At 41.6% G+C, this 18,025-nt stretch overlaps 1 long non-coding RNA gene across 1 annotated transcript; it reads left to right on the top strand.

Annotated features, from left to right (window-relative positions):
• Positions 1-191: 191 nt before the first annotated feature.
• Positions 192-16,279, top strand: LOC144585794 (uncharacterized). Its single transcript, XR_013540349.1, has 2 exons — positions 192-5,464; positions 14,014-16,279. It is a non-coding gene; the product is annotated as an uncharacterized LOC144585794 (long non-coding RNA).
• The last annotated feature ends 1,746 nt before the right edge of the window (positions 16,280-18,025 follow it).

Here is an 18,025-nt window from a genome sequence, read left to right as displayed (position 1 = left end):
CTGGCATGATGGGTTTTTGAAAAATGCATGTCAGTCCTTCATGATAAAAGTGTTTTTCCCCTTGCAGAAAGCTTGCATGCTGATACCTGAATGATAATGTTTGATGTCTAGCTGAACATATGATATTTGCCTGGATCCTCCTTAGCTCTCCTTCCAAAGATGGGGATGGCTTCTGCACACCTGCAGTCTTGAGGCACTCCACCTGCATTCCAAGAATTAAACAACAAAACTATACACAGAATCTCTGAGGTTGCTTGTATAGCTTGCAAAGAATGCAAATTAAACTCCGAAGAACTGAATTAATCTAGAATGCTTACCTACTCTTGCACTATTTCTTGATCTAGTTGTGGTCATCAACTTCCTCCTGTCATCTGATCTGTATTTGAGCAGTTTTCCTTGTGGAAGAGGCTGAAGAAAAGTGTCACCTCCCTGCTAATGTCCCCTTCTCTTCCTCACAGCAGATCTACCAACTTCCTTTTATCTTCCTCTTACTTGGATGTCCTGTTTGGAGAATTAGTGCAGGGAAATCGCCCCAGAGGGAGACCACAGCTGCGATACAAGGATATCTGCAAGCGGGATCTGAAGGCCTTAGGAATGGATCTCAATAGATGGGAAACCTTGAAATCTGACCATTCAACCTGGAGGCAGGCGGTGCATCACGGCCTCTCCCAATTTGAAGAGACACTTGTCCAGCAGGCCAAGGCAAAGAGGCAGTCCTGAAAACAGCAAAATCAGGGAGCTGGACGGGGGACAGATTGTATTTGTCTTCAGTGTGGAAGGGATTGTCACTCTCGAATTGGCCTTTTCAGCCACACTAGACGCTGTTCCAAGTCCTCGATACACAGCACGTTAACATAGTCTCATGAGACTGAAGGATGCCTAAGAAGACTTGGAATGCAGTCTTTCTTAACATCCCACACATGCCCAAACTGATTCTGAGTTCTGTCTGTCCTGACACTCTCTGTACCAGGTTTGGCTACTTGTACTTCTCCTTGGTGGCTTGTTTGTCATTCTCCTATTTCCTGTGTTTACCACATTTGAGTCTGAGCACACAAGAAAGCTCCTTAAGCAACACAACTGCCCCCGAAAATCATTTTAAAGCAATATCCATCCATCTTGAACTCCTTTCTCCAGTATTTTTACCTATTGGATTGCAGCCAGTATTTTTTTAAAAAACGTTGAAATATGTTTATAAAGTCCAAGTCACATATTTGATTGTACTTTTTCTTTTGCCATATTCTCAGGAGTCCTAAGATGATGCTGTTTTTGTCTGTGTCTGTGGGTTTAGGTCCAGAATTTACAATTCTATTCCTCTATCTGTTATACACTAGAAAGAATATTGAACACTGAAAGTTTTTTTTGTTTTTAAAAGACATGCATAAATGTATGGACATGCAAAGTTTGGGGACTTCCAATATACATGTTCGGGGTCTCTACTTCCTCATTAAAATAAGTCCATATAAGAGAGGCTAAGCCAGGTTGGTGGCACATTGTATAGCAGGGATTAGTAAAGTGCTGCCCTGGGGCGATATGTGGCCCCCAAAGCTATTCTTGTGGCCCTCAGCCATCCTTTCTCCCCTTCTTTCTCCAGCAAAAAAAAAGTGAATTAGGGTTTCTGGAGCTGCCCAGGTCAAGGCTTTTCCTTCTGCCATTCATAGTGCTCCCCATACTGTTTAACACCTCAAAGTGACAGGTGTTTTTCCTAATTGGCCATGAACTTGGTTCGCTTTGATTTTTGATCACCTTGGTTTTTTTGTGGCCTCCAGATGGTCCTGGGTGCAGAAAATTGCCCCTCTGGCTCTCTAAGGTTCCCTGTTGTGTAGGAAGCATTGATTATGCTTAATAATATGAATTGAGTTTGTTCTCCAGAACTTGTTAATTGCCTCCTATTTTCAGTCAAGGTGTGTTTTGATGGATTCTAGGGATCTACGTTCCCCTTTTCCCTCTTTGGCTCTGGTAATGTTTATTAGAAAGACAGAGAGAGAGAGAGAGAGAGAGAGAGAGAGAGAGAGAGAGAGAGAGAGAGAGAGAGAAAGAAAGAAAGAAAGAAAGAAAGAAAAGTGCACCATGTATATGAATTGGATCCTAAGAACAGAGCTTCCCCAGATCACTTTTTCCTGTGGTAGCCCTCTTATGCTCCAAAGGTGGCTTCTGAAAACTAAGGAATGCCATGGAATACCATGGCACCTTGCAGGGTTGTTAAGGTGGACTGGTGACATGTTGTGAACCTCCTTTGCAGAAGCAGAAGTCCTTTTGTTCTTGCAAGAGATCATTTGGAGCCCCTGCTTGGTGAGAGATGGTGTCAGATGTCATTATGGTAAGAACTCCCAAGTGACTTTTTATCAGCACTCATTCTGTCCAACCAATAAATATCTTTGTCCAATCATCTCGCTTAGTGTCAGCCATGTGTACATCTTAGCAATAATAAAAGATATAAACAGAATTGTATTTCCTATATTTTATACAGTACTTAATGTCTTCAGCTGAGAAAATGTGTTGAAAAGAATCAGTATCTCTCTCTCTCTCTCTCTCTCTCTCTCTCTCTCTCTCTCTCTCTCTCTGTGTGTGTGTGTGTGTGTGTGTGTGTGTGTGTGTGTGTGTGTGTGTGTGTGTGTGTGTGTGTGTGTGTGAGAGAGAGAGAGAGAGAGAGAGAGAGAGAGAGAGAGGGAACATGGACTTCTCCTTTCCTTGGTTGACAGATCAAGGTGCTGTCTGATGATGTAAGATTGGAACACAGGATGGAAATAAAACTCTCAATTATAGCCTTAAAAAGGATAGTTTTCTTGCTTGGACCACTTTTTGCCCACTGATTCCATGAGTATTACGAATAAGAAAATCAAAAGATCAAAGATCTGAAGAGACCTACTTATTTATTCATTTATTTTAGAGGGGAATTGTGTTAGGTATATAGTCAAAAGCCATTACTGTTCAAATTAAATGAGTCCAGAGTAAAGCATTTAGAAAAGGATTAATTTAGCAATGTTTAGTTGGAAGCCGCAAATGTGTATTGATTGGCGCTTCCTGATTTATAAACTAATGTGATTTTTATCTGGGTATGTGTGTTATTCAGGGGCAAAGAGCCAGTCAAAATTTAAAAATTAAACACCAAAATCCTGAAAACATTTTCAGAGCCTCTCACAATGACAAATGTATACACACTGCCTTTCTTTACCATTCTCTTTTACAAATGCCCGTGCCCACATGCATGCAATATTTTCAGGCACTTTCATGAGTAGCACTGGAGTTCTGGCTTTTATTTTCTTTAGTTAATGGCATCACAGGTGATTCAGCATCTTAAAAAGTTGCTTTCCTTGGACTCAAGACTCCCCAAAGCCCTCAGCCAACATGACCAGTGAAAAGGATGGAAAACAATTCCACTAAATTCAACACACCATTGAGACTTATAGGAAATTTTAGAGAAATACATGGCACATAAAACGACACTTTATTTTTAAAAGTGATGGCTAAAATGTGTGTGACACTTTAGTTAATGAGGGAATGTTATGTAAATTGGATAAAGTTAGTGCATAAATGGGAAAAATGCATAAAAATTCACACAAATTTCAGTCCAGGAAGCATAAAGTCTTTAAACTGAATACAAAATGAGGGTCAAAAGAAAATGCGGGTGGAACTCAGAGAAACTCAATGGAATCAAAATGGAGGCATATTCACTTTCTTAAATAGCTGTTACATTTTTGGACTACCAAGGAGTAATGTAGTAGGCCTCAATCTGTGATTATTGTGTTATTTTAATTGTTGCAAGCCACCTTGGGTCCTCTGCAGGCAAAAAGGTGGCATATAAATAATAGAAATAAATAATAAATACAGTTCCAAGGATTTTACAGCTAGCATTGGTCTCTCGGAGCACCTGTCTTTCTTACTGTGAAAACATAGCTTCTCAGGTAGCTTGCTTGTCCTTTGTGAACAGCCAGCTATCACAGCAGCCATTTTGTGACTAGCCATGCACCTGTGGCCACCATTTTCCAAAATATTCACAGGCCCTGAACAGTTGTAGATCACTATAAATGATCTTTGTAGAGAAAATTTATGTCATCACAGTCGGTGCTGATGATACAACATTGCTGTTTCACATTTTAGGGGACATCGCAAGCTCGGTGTCAGTAGGAGATAAAGTATTTGCATCATGATGTGGACCAAGCTTATCTTGAATTAAATTTGCTGCTGTGTTTCAGGATCAGATTCCCTGTGATTCAATGTGAACTTCTGAATCTTTCACTGCTGTGACATCAATTGCCTACTAGGCTCTGAACTGGAAGCACAGAGATTTGAGTTACCCAGAGAAGAGTTCATATTCCTGTGATATAACTCTCTCCCTTCCTTATCATTTTTACAAATGAATCAGAACAGCAATTTGTTTTTAACAAGAGCTTTCCTGAGCCAAGACTATTTTCTTTCCACATCTAATGGGAGGCCTTAGCTGTAGGCCATAGCAAGTGTTACATCATGAATCCTCCCCCCATCATCCCCCAAAGGGAAGTTTACTATGACCTAAATTTTTGATCATGATTAGAAGACAGAGTAGCTGCTGAAATATGCATATTTTTCTTGGAGCTTGCATGTGTGTGGGAGGCTACAGATGCTAACATGCTTTGGCACTTGCACTTACTTTTAGTAAGCTTAGCATTCCCTTATGTGTAGAACACATCTTGTATGACCCCTTCCCCTGTTGATCTTGAGAGTGACACATGTAGACATATGTCTGCTGAAATTACTCAGAGAAAGCAGTCATCCGCAGTGTATGTAACTCAACATTACCCCATCATGAGATAATTGCTTATGAGAACAGTGCCAGTTTTTCTGTGATTTGTCACTCTTCGCTCATTTTCTGCTGCCCGTGTTGGCCTTTACGAGATCAACAAAGAATGTGTGATGTCGTGGAAGTATTACTGCCCTGGTTGCCTCCCAGATGAATGTGAGAGTTGATCTTAGAAACACTCCTGTTGTTTTCCAGGTCTTGTTTTATGTTTCTCAAATGTTTCATAGCACCAGAGATGGGGAAGATGGACTTCAGGAGGACATTCAATAGCCATTTTTGTTAATTCCAAAGAACCTAATCCCTATCCACGTTGGATGGAATTCTTACAGGGACTCTGGAAGAAGCATTTGGCCAAAGAGCAATAAAAAACAAATAACACATCAAAACAAGCATCAAATGCTTCTTGGATTAGGATAGTATTTCTTCATTTCCCAAGTGAGTTTCCAAGTACCAGTCCATCACTCTATCTACAACATCACACTGGATACTGTTTTATGATCCACCTGCCCAAAATTTGTAGTGTGCTCCTGGCCCTAAATATTAACTAAAAGATCTGAAGTAGGTCAACTATAGAAGGCGGAGGGAACAAAACCCAAATATGGTCTCAAGATGCTTGCTGTCTTTGTCTTCCAGATTTGTGAATCCACCGACTCAGCTATTAGACAAAAATCCTGGCAAATTTGAATTGTAAGTGGAATCAATTTAAATGCTTAATCACAGCTTTATTCACAAGACTGTATATAAATTGCCCTGAACTTGCTGTACCATTTGGATCACTGACTTAGAAGAAGAGTTTCTCTTTAATGAACTGATTTCTACCAGCTGCCATTTAAAAAGAAAATGTTTAAGATGAAGGATCCTCTCCAGCTTTTTGCTCCGCTGAGCTCTGTTGATAAATATAGTTCACTTTGCAAGTGGCTGGCGTTGTCACTTGCATGGCAAGGCTTTAAAAACCAGCCAGCAACACTTGTCCCACTTAGAAGCAAATTTGGCATTTCTGAGTGAAGGAGAAAATCCAGGCTTGTTATAACTCCAGGGCGGAACTGGATTGGTGCTTTTCCTCCTTGCCTGATTCTTCAAGCAGATGTCCTTTCTACACAGGAAGCCTTCAAATTAGTATTTTCAGGAAACGTGATTTCATCTCTAATGCTTCTTGGGTTGCAAGCAACTATCAGGCCATCATATGTCTGACCTTTTCAGAACTGTGTTGACATGTTCCAAAATAAACCTTATGGTATAAAGATAATGCACTGGGCAGGAAAGGGCACAAAACTGAACAAAACCACAGCTGCTTCTGTTCAGCAAAGCTGCAGGTGGGTCATTTTCTGCTTTTCCTTCCTTTCCTACCCCATGAGTAAATACTGTCACCCATTTCACCTCCTACTATATATATGTAAACAAATCACACCGGCCTCATGAGGGTTGCTCTTTTTACCTTCCCATCTGAGATGCTACCTTTATTTTGTTCAGGGTAAACTGATACATGTGAAAGGAACTGTGTATCTTTTATGGCCACACATCACTTCTGCTATTTTAAAAATGTATTTACTGCATTTAAAATATTTCTACGCTGCCTTTCTCCCCAAAAGGACAGTACTGAGCAGATAAAATGCTGGTAGTAAAGCAGAAAGATTCACTTCTGTCACCAATACAGGGAAGATATTTAATTTGAGTTGTGGCCTGCCATGGATTAACTGTTAAGCAAAAGTAAGCACGTGCTTAGGACATCAACAAGGCAAGAGGTTTTTTCCCCCAGTGCTGGATTTTCCATGACCATGGTGCAAATGGTACAGCCTCATTAACAAACCATATCCATCCCTCATCCTCAACTCCCTCCCTCAAGAGCCCCAAGAAAACCACTTCCCTGCCTAAAGTAACTGAGTATATATCAGTAAAAACTAAAAAAAATATATAAAAGCTCAGTGTGGGATAGGTGGCGAGAGTGGTAGCCCTCTTGCTGGAATGCCGTCCCTTTTCTTTACCGCCAAGAAAGAGATACAGACCCTGCCCGCCTCATCTCCCAAGAGAGTAGAGCAGCGAGGGACCGATACACAGGAAATAGAAATAGAAATACAAAAGTTAACTGTTGAAGGAACTCAGAGAAAAAACAGCAGGAACAGAGCAGAAGAAGAGGGTGGAGACAGAGGCAGGAACAGCAGTTATAAAGAGGAGGGAAGACCAGTTACCACCAGGTTGGGAGTGGGTCTGGATGGAGGATCCCTGGACCGGAGCATGGGAAAAGCTGAGCATCCGAGAAGAGGAGGCGGACTATAAGAAAAGGAGAGAAATCCCTATGAGACCCTCTTATTTGGGAGAACTAGAAGCCAGAGAGTGGAGGAGAAAGCTAAGAGAAGAAAAAGAGAGAGTAGAGAGAGAAAAAAAGGAGAGGCTGGAATGGAGGGTGTGCAAAATGAGAATGAAGGGGTACAGGGAGGACCCTGGAAGACACACACACCCGTTGGATGTTCCATGTGGGTGGATGGCCGGGACAACGACACCGTGCCCGTGCTGGAAGGTGAAGTGGGACAGGCGGTGAACCTAAATTCATCTATAAATTGGCCAGGTCCATGGAACTCGGATGAAGGGAACTCGCTTAGCGAGAAAACTCATGTCTTGAATGAAATAATCAGTCATCATCATCATCGCTAGGTGGGTTTTGTTTGTTTGTTTGTTTTTATTTCTGTATTTTCTGAGGTTGGGTGGGGATAAGCCCAAAAAGAGCTGCAGGTCTTTTAAACCCAGGGACTCTTCACTACATGTGCAAACCGGAGGAATAACAACCACTGTTAAAAAAACAAAATGGGTTTTTAGGCTCTTGTTTGAGATTCAGACAAAACCTGTCTACATTAATCAAAGTGTGAAAGCACAAGATTTAACTGGAAGCCGGTAATTTGATTGTATGGATTACTGTGTATACAATATGTGGTGTTTTTTTTGCCACATGCTGTACAATTAAATTGCTGTATTTTCACGCATATAATGTGTGTGTTATATGGGTTTTTTTAAAGCCATGTGACACGCTGCACCTTATATTGATAGTGGGCACCATACTCTTTTCAGTGCTTAGGGCTTCTAAAGGTCTTAATCCAGCTGTGGTTGTATCCAGTAATGTGTATTTACACTAACAGTAATTTAAGAGCTTTAGTGCTATAGTTCAAGGGAACACAATATTTATGGAAGCAGCCTCTGTGGGGACTCATTCCCCCATGCACACTTGCAAGTTGCAGGGAATTCTTGCAACATGCCTAGGGCACTTACAGAGGGTGTAAAGAAGGCATGCAGGAATAGCATGGAGGTATGGGTCCTGCAAGGGATGTGGTGGCGCTGCGGAAGGGATGTGGTGGCGCTGTGCGCTAAACCGCAGAAGCCTTTGTGTGCTGCAGGGTCAGAAGATCAGCAGTTGTAAGATCGAATCCATGCAACGGAGTGAGCTTCCGTCGCTTTGTCCCAGCTCCTTGCCAACCTAGCAGTTCAAAAGCATGTAAATGCGAGTAGATAAATAGGTACCATCTCGGTGGGAAGGTAAACAGCGTTCCATGTATAGCCGTGCTGGCCACGTGACAACGGAAACGGTCTTCAGACAAACGCTGGCTCTACGGCTTGGAAACGGGGATGAGCACCGCGCCCTAGAGTTGAACACGACTGACTAGAATGTCAGAGGGAACCTTTACCTTTACCTTATGTGTCCTGCTCTATTTCCTATTTTTTAATGGCTTCCCCTTCCATTATTTATTTATTTATTTATTTATTTATTTATTTATTTATTTATTTATTTATTTGATTTGATTTGATTTGATTTGATTTGATTTGATTTGATTTGATTTGATTTTTACCCTGCCCCTCTAGACCATGTCTACTCGAGGCGGCTTACAAAATAAAACAAAACAGTATAAAAATATATAAAATCATAAAATTACAACTACAATTTCAATTTAAAACAATTTGGCTTGGGGATGGGGGTTCCCATCTAATTATAAGAATGAGGGTTTGTTTTTCCTGAAAATCCCACCCCTGGTCATGACATCAGCAGAATGAGTTTTAAGATCATAGTTTCTAGAACTTGCTGCGCAGAGTCAAATTGGCCTATGCTAAGTGGAAGAGGGACGTGGTGGCGCTGTGGGTTAAACCACAGAAGCCTCTGTGCTGCAGGGTCGGAAGACCAGCAGTCGTAAGATCATCACAAAGAGTCGGACACGACAAACAACAACAAGAACAAGTGGAAGAATGCATCCAGGTTACATCACAGTATTCAACAAACCACTAATGAGACTTCACCTTGGATGCCAGCCAGAATCAAAACCTTCAAGAGATAGCAATATGTTCAATCCATTCCAAAATCAAGCCTTCATGTAAAGCTTCACATTTATCATTAATGTTCAGTAATACATTTCAAATCTGATTTTTTTCAGCTAGCCATTTTAATTGGCAATATTTAAATATCTGTGAGTATTCCTCAGAGACTTACCATGCTGCATTTTGAAAAATGGGTTCTCCGGGGAATGCTGCTACTATACTCCCTGTTTTTATTCTATTGGCTAACATAGCTTTTAGACTTTTGTTCCATTTTTTCACGTGTCCAGGACTTGGACCTGTCATTGAAAATAGATTCAGAAACTGATGAGCACGGCTCAAATTAAGACCTCCTGCCAATGCTCCAGTGGGAAATGAACCATGTTTGCCAAATCATTCCACCAAAGCAAATGCATAATGTCTAGAATCTGATGACTCTGCTTGCTGTCTTCCATTTGTCTGCACTTGAACAGTGAAATACAAGCAGATTATTAATGGCTTGAAAACTGTATCAAGTAGAAGGTATTTAATTTGTTTTTCCACGTACAGCCAAATGTGCTTTATCTTTGCATGACATCCTAGTTATTTATTCTAAAATTCAATAGCAGTTAATCTTACTGATGTATCGTGTAGCTACCAAAGGTATTAGAAAGAATTTTTAATATAATAAAGTTTGTTATAATAAGCTATCTGTTTGCTAGGAAATGTATTTTAAGTCCTGTCTCAGGTGGTAAAATCAGATGGGGAAACTGTTGATAAAATAACAGTAACAATGAAATATAATTTCAATTTGGTACCTTGTAGATTTTATCAAAGGAGTTGTGTCAATAGTACTGTATGTTATATTGACAAATCTCTGGGAAAGGAACAGACACCTCTTTTTTCCCCCTGAAACAAAACACACAACCAAACCAAAACTTCTTGAGCCCAATTCCTGCATTCATTATTATACGAACTTTAATTCCCATCAATATTACATTATACGTAGAAGCCCATGATTATCCTAGGAAGGTACATAATTCAGTAGTAGAGCACTATTTTGAATGCGAAAAGACTAACCTTCAGACACTTGCTGCTGGAACATTTCAGGGGGAAGACAGGACCGGCTCTCCTACTAGGCAAAGTGAGGTGGTTGCCTCTGGCCACAGATGCCAGGTGGCAAGAACTCTGTGCTCTCCTGCCTGCCTTGCATCCAACCGTTTCCTTCAGATCAGTGTAGAAGAAAATTTCAGCTGCCAGATCAGTTTCCTTTTCTACTTGGAAAGGGAAACTTATTCTTTGCCACGGCCAGCAGAAATGTTTTGAACCAGCCCTGGTAACACGGCTAAGGCTTGCATTGCTGCTACTGGAGAAAGCATGCAGTAGCAAATTTCCAAACATAATCATTTTGAGTAATAAGCAGGGATTCCAGAGAAATAGGAAAACATCCCTATCATTCTGGTGTTTTTTTTTTTTTTTTTTTTTTTTTTTTTGCAAACATTGTGCTTCCTTTCAAACCTAAGATAATGCTCTTTTGGATCAGTTTTCCATATTTTCACTGGGCCAAGCAGATATATGGAGAAGGCAATGATGTCACTGTATGATGCCATATGGTTACAACACCACCTTGCACTACCTTCAGTCTGAATGGAAAAATGGGACAAAGGGAATATTTTGCTTTTGCCAATGCTGGCAAAAAGATAATGCTAAGACATCATGCTGCAGATTATAATGGTTAAATCTTACTGAGTTTAAAGTACCGCACAATACATGAAACATCCTTTTCTCCAGGGATGGGTCAATGATTCTGTTGATCTTGGTAGTTTGAGGATGTTTCATCTGACTGACCACAGCTAACTGAGCTGCCTGCAGGAGCTGGTGGGTGTTGAGAGAGGCACAACTCTGTAATGGCAGAGGTATTTATTTCTGAACATATTCGTGGGCGGGCGGGTGCAAGCGCATGCACATCTGCATGTGTGCCCTTTGATGACCTGTGCTACCAGAACCCGCTTGTGGGATTTTTGCCTATCATTGTATTGTTGGTATTGTTTAACCTCTATATGAAGGAACAGTCTGACATCTGGAATGAAGCTCCTGAGGCTGCTGCCAGATGGCTGGCATGAAGTATTTTGATGTTCTTAATGGAACTGCATGTTTCCTTTGCATTTGGGGCAGGGATATCGTAGAGGCAAGCCTTGCAGGATCAGAGGAGTATCCAGGCTGTTTGAATAACACTATCTTCCACCCCCTCAAGCTTCTTCATGCCCTCTGAACTTAGTTGAAACCCTCAAGTGAGCTGGGGTGGTAAGGAACTGATTTTCCTAGCAAAGTTGTTTCATGATCAACGCCATGAGCTATAGTTTCTTGGGCATGGCTTGGTCTTGAATGGTAATTAAGACTCATTTATTTTACAAAAATCCTGCTCCTGTAGCACGGTGTCTGCTAGGGAGAAGACTATTACAACTGCTTCATTGATTCAGGCCAACCCAGCTGCCTATCTTTTCACACTTTTATTATTATTTTTTTAAATTTTATTTTATTTATATCCTGCCTATCTAGTCTGTTAAGACCACTCTAGGCGGCTCACAAAAACACATACAACAATATATATAAAAACAATTGTACATTAAGAAAAACTTTCAACTAATTAAGACAAAGGGTAGGGAGAGGAGAAGAAGGGGAGGTCAGGAATTGATTGAGGGGAAGGCCTGCCGGAACATCAATGTTTTTAGTTTTTTTAAAAAAATACCCAGCGAGGGAGCCGCGCGAATATCAGGAGGTAGATTATTCCAGAGGTGGGGAGCCACCGCCGAGAAGGCCCGATTTCTTGTCTTTTCCTTCCGGGCCTCCCTCGGCGTTAGGCTCCTCAGCCTCACCTCCTGGCTCACGCGAGTGACACGGGTAGTCCTTGGTGGGAGTAGGCGTTCCGCCAGGTATCGAGGCCCTAAACCGTTTAGGGCTTTATACGTAAGCATCAACACTTTGAAGTTGATGCGGAAGTGGATGGGCAGCCAATGCAATGCGGCCAGAGTGGGTGAGATGTGATGGTATTTTTTCACACCACTGAGAAGTCTGGCCGCTGCATTCTGCACCACCTGAAGTTTCCGCAGCAACCTCAAAGGCAGCCCCACGTAGAGCGCATTGCAGTGGTCTAATCTTGAGATTATGAGATTACACTCTTCTCACTCACTCACTCACTCACTCACTCACTCACTCACTCACTCACTCACTCACTCAATTTATACCCCGCCGATCTACGTAGATCGAAGTCTACTCTGGGCGGTTAACAATAAGACATAAAAGTAAAGGCAATATAATAAAATAAAAACAACAGTTTGAATATAATTCAAAATGGCAAAGTCATTAGGTGTTGACAGGAGGGAAAGCCTGCCTAAAGAGCCAGGTTTTAAGTTTGCTCTTAAAAACACCCAGTGAGGCAAGCAGGCAGATTTCTGCGGGCGGACTATTCCAGAGGCGAGGGGCCACTGCCAAGAACACCCAGTTCCTTATTCTTTCTCTCTGGGCCTCCCTTGGCATTAGGCTCCTCAGCCGCCCATCCCAGCTAGAATGAGTGATTTGGGTAGATCTAGGTGGGAGAAGGCGTTCCGCTAGATATCGAGGTCCTAAACCAATAGGGCACGCCTATGGAGACTATCACGAGAACAGCCTGCATTGCAAAATCTGTTACAGTGTCACTGATTTCGGAGCCACTATACCACCCCTGACACACTGAGCCAGTCTGATTTTGGAAGCTGAGCTGGGTCAGGCCTGGTTAGTACTTAGAAGGGATCCCACCTGTGAATACTGAGATTCTCCACATATGGCTAGGAAAGAATCTTGCAGGAAACCCTTGACAACCCTTGCTGAATCAGAGTTGGCAATGCTGTGTTAACTGGACCAATGCTCTGGCCTAGCATAAGGTGGTTCTCTATGTTTCTAGTGACATTGCTGTCAGGTCCATTTATCCCAATATGACTTGAAAGTGGGTGTCAGAACTGGCCTCCTGGTATTACAAGAACCCGGAAATATAGAGATTAAACAAGACTGCACCAAGAGACGGAAGGCCAGTCTAGTGGTGTGCATCTAAATTTCATAATATTTCTAAAATTTAGTAGAAATGCATAGGTTTATTAAAGTAGTTGACCTGTGGTGAAATCTTATTGTACAGCTCAGCCTTCTTATTTGGGAATAACATCATTAGCAACAGCAGATTGTCATCAGTTACGGATTCCCTTTTTCAATTTGGGGATGTATATAGCTCACCTTCAATAAGACAGAGTTGTGTACACTCTAAAATAGGAAAAGGATGTCTTTAATCAGCAGCAGTCTGCTGCTGGAGACAATGTCACTCCTGTTGTGTAGATGGAACACACCCAACAACAATTCAACCAGTATCATACTATTACCTTCGTATCAAATTATCTTTGTTTGTAATCGTCACTCTTCTTCATCACAGGCACCTCACTGGATGTCAGTCTTGAGATGTACTTGAATTATAAGTCAGTTTGTGGAGCAACAGCAACTAACAAAATCCCACTGTGTGAAAGAGGGATTGGGGCAACGAGAAGGTCTAGTGAATGAAACTTCAGGGTGAGGGGAAAGGCATGATTTTTGTCAGTCATATGTGTTATTTTTTAAAGATGTCATTTGTCAAAATACAAGAACAGAGTCATTTCTGTGTGCATTTCTTTGCTCTTTGGATAAATTTAATCAGAAGGAAATAACTCAGCTGTTTTATCTCTTGGTGACTGACTTTGACTTTTTTTGTACAGAGCATTTGTAAATACTGTATTAGGTTCAAGAGGTTCGGTGTAATTACACCCTCAGCTTCTCTCTGCAGGTATATTTTGCAGATATTCTTGTCAGGAGGAACAGAAAGAAAGCTTTAGTAACCCAATGGTGCCAGAAAAGATTTCATAGAGTTCATCTTACTTTCCATCTCTTATAATCACCTCTTTTCTTGATAGGAATGCAGTGTGAAAACAGAAGTTTGCATCAGTCATCTTCAGCATCAACTAAACACCAAACTACCACCTTGAGGAAAAATGTTCAGCTCTGTCCTTTTGCCCTTAACAGAGCAATTCAGAGTACATTCAACCTCCAAGAGCTGATCTGAGTGCACTGTCACAGGTACATGAGAAGGATTTCCATGGTATGCTCCTTGCAGTGTTCAAACTCTGTGGAGGATGTTGCATTTCTCTCCTAATGTTTATATTTTATTTTTGCATTTCGGTACAGTTATGTATTTTCCCCACTGATGCTGGCAAAAATCCAGCAGTGAATTGTTTTGCATAAATTAGACATCCTTCAGTCTCGAGAGACTGAATAGAGGTCTTGGAACAGCGTCTAGTGTGGCTGAGAAGGCCAATACGAGAGTGACAATCCCTTCCACACTGAAGACAAATACAATCTGTCCCCTGTCCAGCTCCCTGATTTTGCTGGTTTCGGGACTGCCTCTTTGCCTCGGCCTGCTGGACAAGTGTCTCTTTAAAATGGGAGAGGCCACCTGCCTCCAGGCTGAACGCTCAGATGTCAAGTTTTTGCTTGCTGATATCTTTGTATCTCAGCTATGGTCTCCCCCTGGGGCAATTTCCTTGCACTAATTCTCCATACAGGAGAGCTTTCGGAATCCAACCATCAGGCATTCTCACGACATGCCCGAGCCAACGTAGACTTCGTTGCATAAGGCTGTGCATAATGTTTTGCATAAAGCTGATTATATCATTGGCTGTGGTGGGTTTAGTAAATTAAACATTTCTGACTCCCCTCTGAAGGTCTGGAGACTCCCTTCCCAGATGGTCAATGGCCATGCTGATGGAGAGATTCTAGCACGTATTAATCACCAGTAGGATTCCAGCCAGTGACTTACTTCCTCTTGGTACTTTATATCCTACAAAGTATCTCTCATGCACTTACAACCAAATAAAGAAAAACACACAAGCAAACCACCAAACAGCTCAGACAAACTCAGACGCAAGGAAACAGACACAACCTCACCCTCTCTGGTGAAAATGACAGTCCCATACCAAATGCCTGTTTATGCACACTGTTCACTCATTTCTCTTTATGAGCTTCAGCTTACAAGGATCAGATGATTGTATGCATGTCTGATTGTATAAATACACCTTAGGAGTGACTACATTGACAAATACTGCAGGAAATGCTCCAGGAGTGGAAAGGTTAGATCCGCATTATTTTTAAATTTTGTTCAGTGTAAAAGTCAGTGTGAAGCAACCTGGATTCCTCCTGCCACAACATCCATAGTTTTTTCCTCCACCACTGGGGCTTCTACTATTTTGGAATCAAGTGCATTTGCATTGCTTCAGATGGTGAGATCACTTGAGCCTAAGGGGAGGGATTTGTAGCTGTTCTATCTGAAGCCAGCCAGCTAAAGCAGCAGCGAGAGAGGCAGGGCAGCAGGGAAACTGGCTGCCTCTATAAATCTCTCCTCCCTACACCTGGTCTACTTGTTTCCCTCTTTTTGTTCCCTCCCTCCCTTTTTGCTCATTCCTCACTCTTCTTTTTTTCTCCTCAGCCACCTAACTATTCTAGGGCTAGGGCAGCAAGCCTTTAAAAGAAAGGAAGGGAACAGGAAAGGCAGAGGGAAACAAGCATATGTAGACACCATGTGCAGAGAGGAGAGGTTTCAAACAGTTAACAAGCTACAGACAAGGCTGAATGCCATTTTCCTCCCCTTTCTCTGCTGATTCCTGTGTGGTTGGCTTTAGTGAATTAATCTGGGAAACCTGACTTTCCCAGTGTGACATCACAGTGGATCCATTGGTGTTTTTCTTGCTGTGTCGTGTTGTTCAGGGTCAGGTAATGATAAGAGAGTTCACTGCTATACTGCTATTTGGGAGATACATGTTTAAGTCCTTATATAGCCATGAAACTCACTGGGTGACCTTGTGTGGTTTTTCTCACCCTGATCTATCTCACAGGCTCATTGTAAGGCTAAATTGAAAAGAAAGAGGCATGAATGCCACTTTAAGCTCACCGGAGGAATAGAAATGTAACCAACAAATTAATACAATTTGTGTTCTGCATATGTTGGGCAGGGGGCATACAGTTCCAAATCCAGCATCAAGAATGGTGCATACAGCTCCATCTGCCAGCTGCAAGCCTCTTCTGGAGGGAGATGTGTTTACAGCAATCTGTATTTTGCTCACAAATCTTCTTTGCTGGATTGGTGAGACTCAGTAAGAAATTGAGATTGTATCTACAGGAGACCCCTATTTAAAGCAGGGCACTTGCTTTGGATGATTAATGGCAATTATTCTCCACTTGTCTTCATTTTCAGAGATGTGTTTGCATTTCACGTGCTTTCTTGGGAGAGTTTCAAACACAGTTGCTTTTGATAAACTTTTGAGATGTCAACTGGACGTTCTTTTCCCTTCCATATGGTAATCCTGCCACAGTGAATGAGAAATGCAATTGTTTATGTTGGCAGCTGACTCCCAAGTCCTTTTTCTCTCTGAGCGAATCGTGGGCAAGAGAGTGGAGCTTGAACTCCTAGAATAGAATGTTGTTTGCAGGGAAATGAAGGCTGTTAGCACCTCCATTCCATTTTCACTACTCTGCTATCAGAAACCTATTTATATTTCACAACTGTTGGATGGATTGCAATGGCAGATTTGTGAGGCTGCTTTGATTACAGAGCAGTAAAAATGACATTTCACAACACCATCCAAGCCAATGGCTGAAGTCTGTACTTGATAAATAAAAATCTTTTCCGGCATGGAAAGTTGAGTTGTCTATAACACACATGTTTGGTGTGGCTCTGACGTACTGTAGATGTAATATGAGCTGGAAAGAAACATATTCATTTGATTTCAGAATATGACAAAGAATGTGGACTCATTGTTCAGTTTGGCAAATGAATTATTCTTGCTTAGTATACTGATGTTGATTGTACTGTTTCTTAATATATCGTTCTTTGTGACCAGATCCCTTTCTCCAACGTGTTTTAATAATAACACAACCCTTTTGGAGAATAATGACACTCGTTAGGTTACATTAACTAATGCTTTTTAGTTCATATGCCATTTATTTAATATTGGCTTAAATCCTGTTGCTAGTCCTGGCTACAGTAGAACCACCAAATTTATTCCTGAGTGGTGAGTTGATATCACCATGCCACTGATTTGGACATTCATTTTGGTGGAATGATTGGGGTCCAGCAGAATTGCTAAGGAAGAAATTGCCAAGTCAGCAGGAAAAGAGGAAGACCAAATACGAGATGGATTGACTCTATCAAAGAAGCCACTGGCAAGAGCTGAGCAGGGCTGTTGAGTACAAGACATATTGGAGATTGCTCATTAATGAGGTCACAAAGATCTCCTCCAGCACCATATTGCAAACAAATCAATTTTTCCTGTCAACTTTCTTACCTGTCCAGTTTTCACATCCATACATGGTGCTCAGAAATACAGTGGTGCCCCGCATAGCGATGATAATCCGTTCCGAAAAAATCGTCGCTATGTGGATTTGTCGCTATGCGGGGCAAAAAAGCCCATAGGAACGCATTAACACATGTTTAATGCGTTCCTATGGACAAGAAACTCACCGTTATGCTGCCCGGTAAGCGAGGAAAGGGCACGAAAACACAGCGGGTGACCATTTTCTTTACCCAGTGGCCATTTTGGAACCACCGATCAGCTGTTAAAAAAACATCGCTATGCGAAAATCGGTAAGCAAACTGTGCTGTCCTCTGAAGATGCCGGCCACAGAGACTGGCGAAACGTTAGGAAGAACCACCTTCAGAACACGGCCAAGAAGCCCAAAAAACCCACAACAACCATTAGATCCCGGCCGTGAAAGCCTTCGCGAATACTACTCATCCTACTTTCTTGCTAGGTTTATTTCTCCAAAATAGTTTATACCCCCCCAATAACTACATTCCAGTCATGAGTTTCATCCCACCAGGTTTCAGTGATACTTATTATATCCTAATTATTTTGCTGTATTAAGAGTTCCAGT

The sequence above is a fragment of the Pogona vitticeps genome, chromosome 1 (assembly GCF_051106095.1).
Source record: "Pogona vitticeps strain Pit_001003342236 chromosome 1, PviZW2.1, whole genome shotgun sequence".
Lineage (NCBI taxonomy): Eukaryota > Metazoa > Chordata > Lepidosauria > Squamata > Agamidae > Pogona > Pogona vitticeps.
This window is presented reverse-complemented; position numbering and strand designations above follow the sequence as displayed.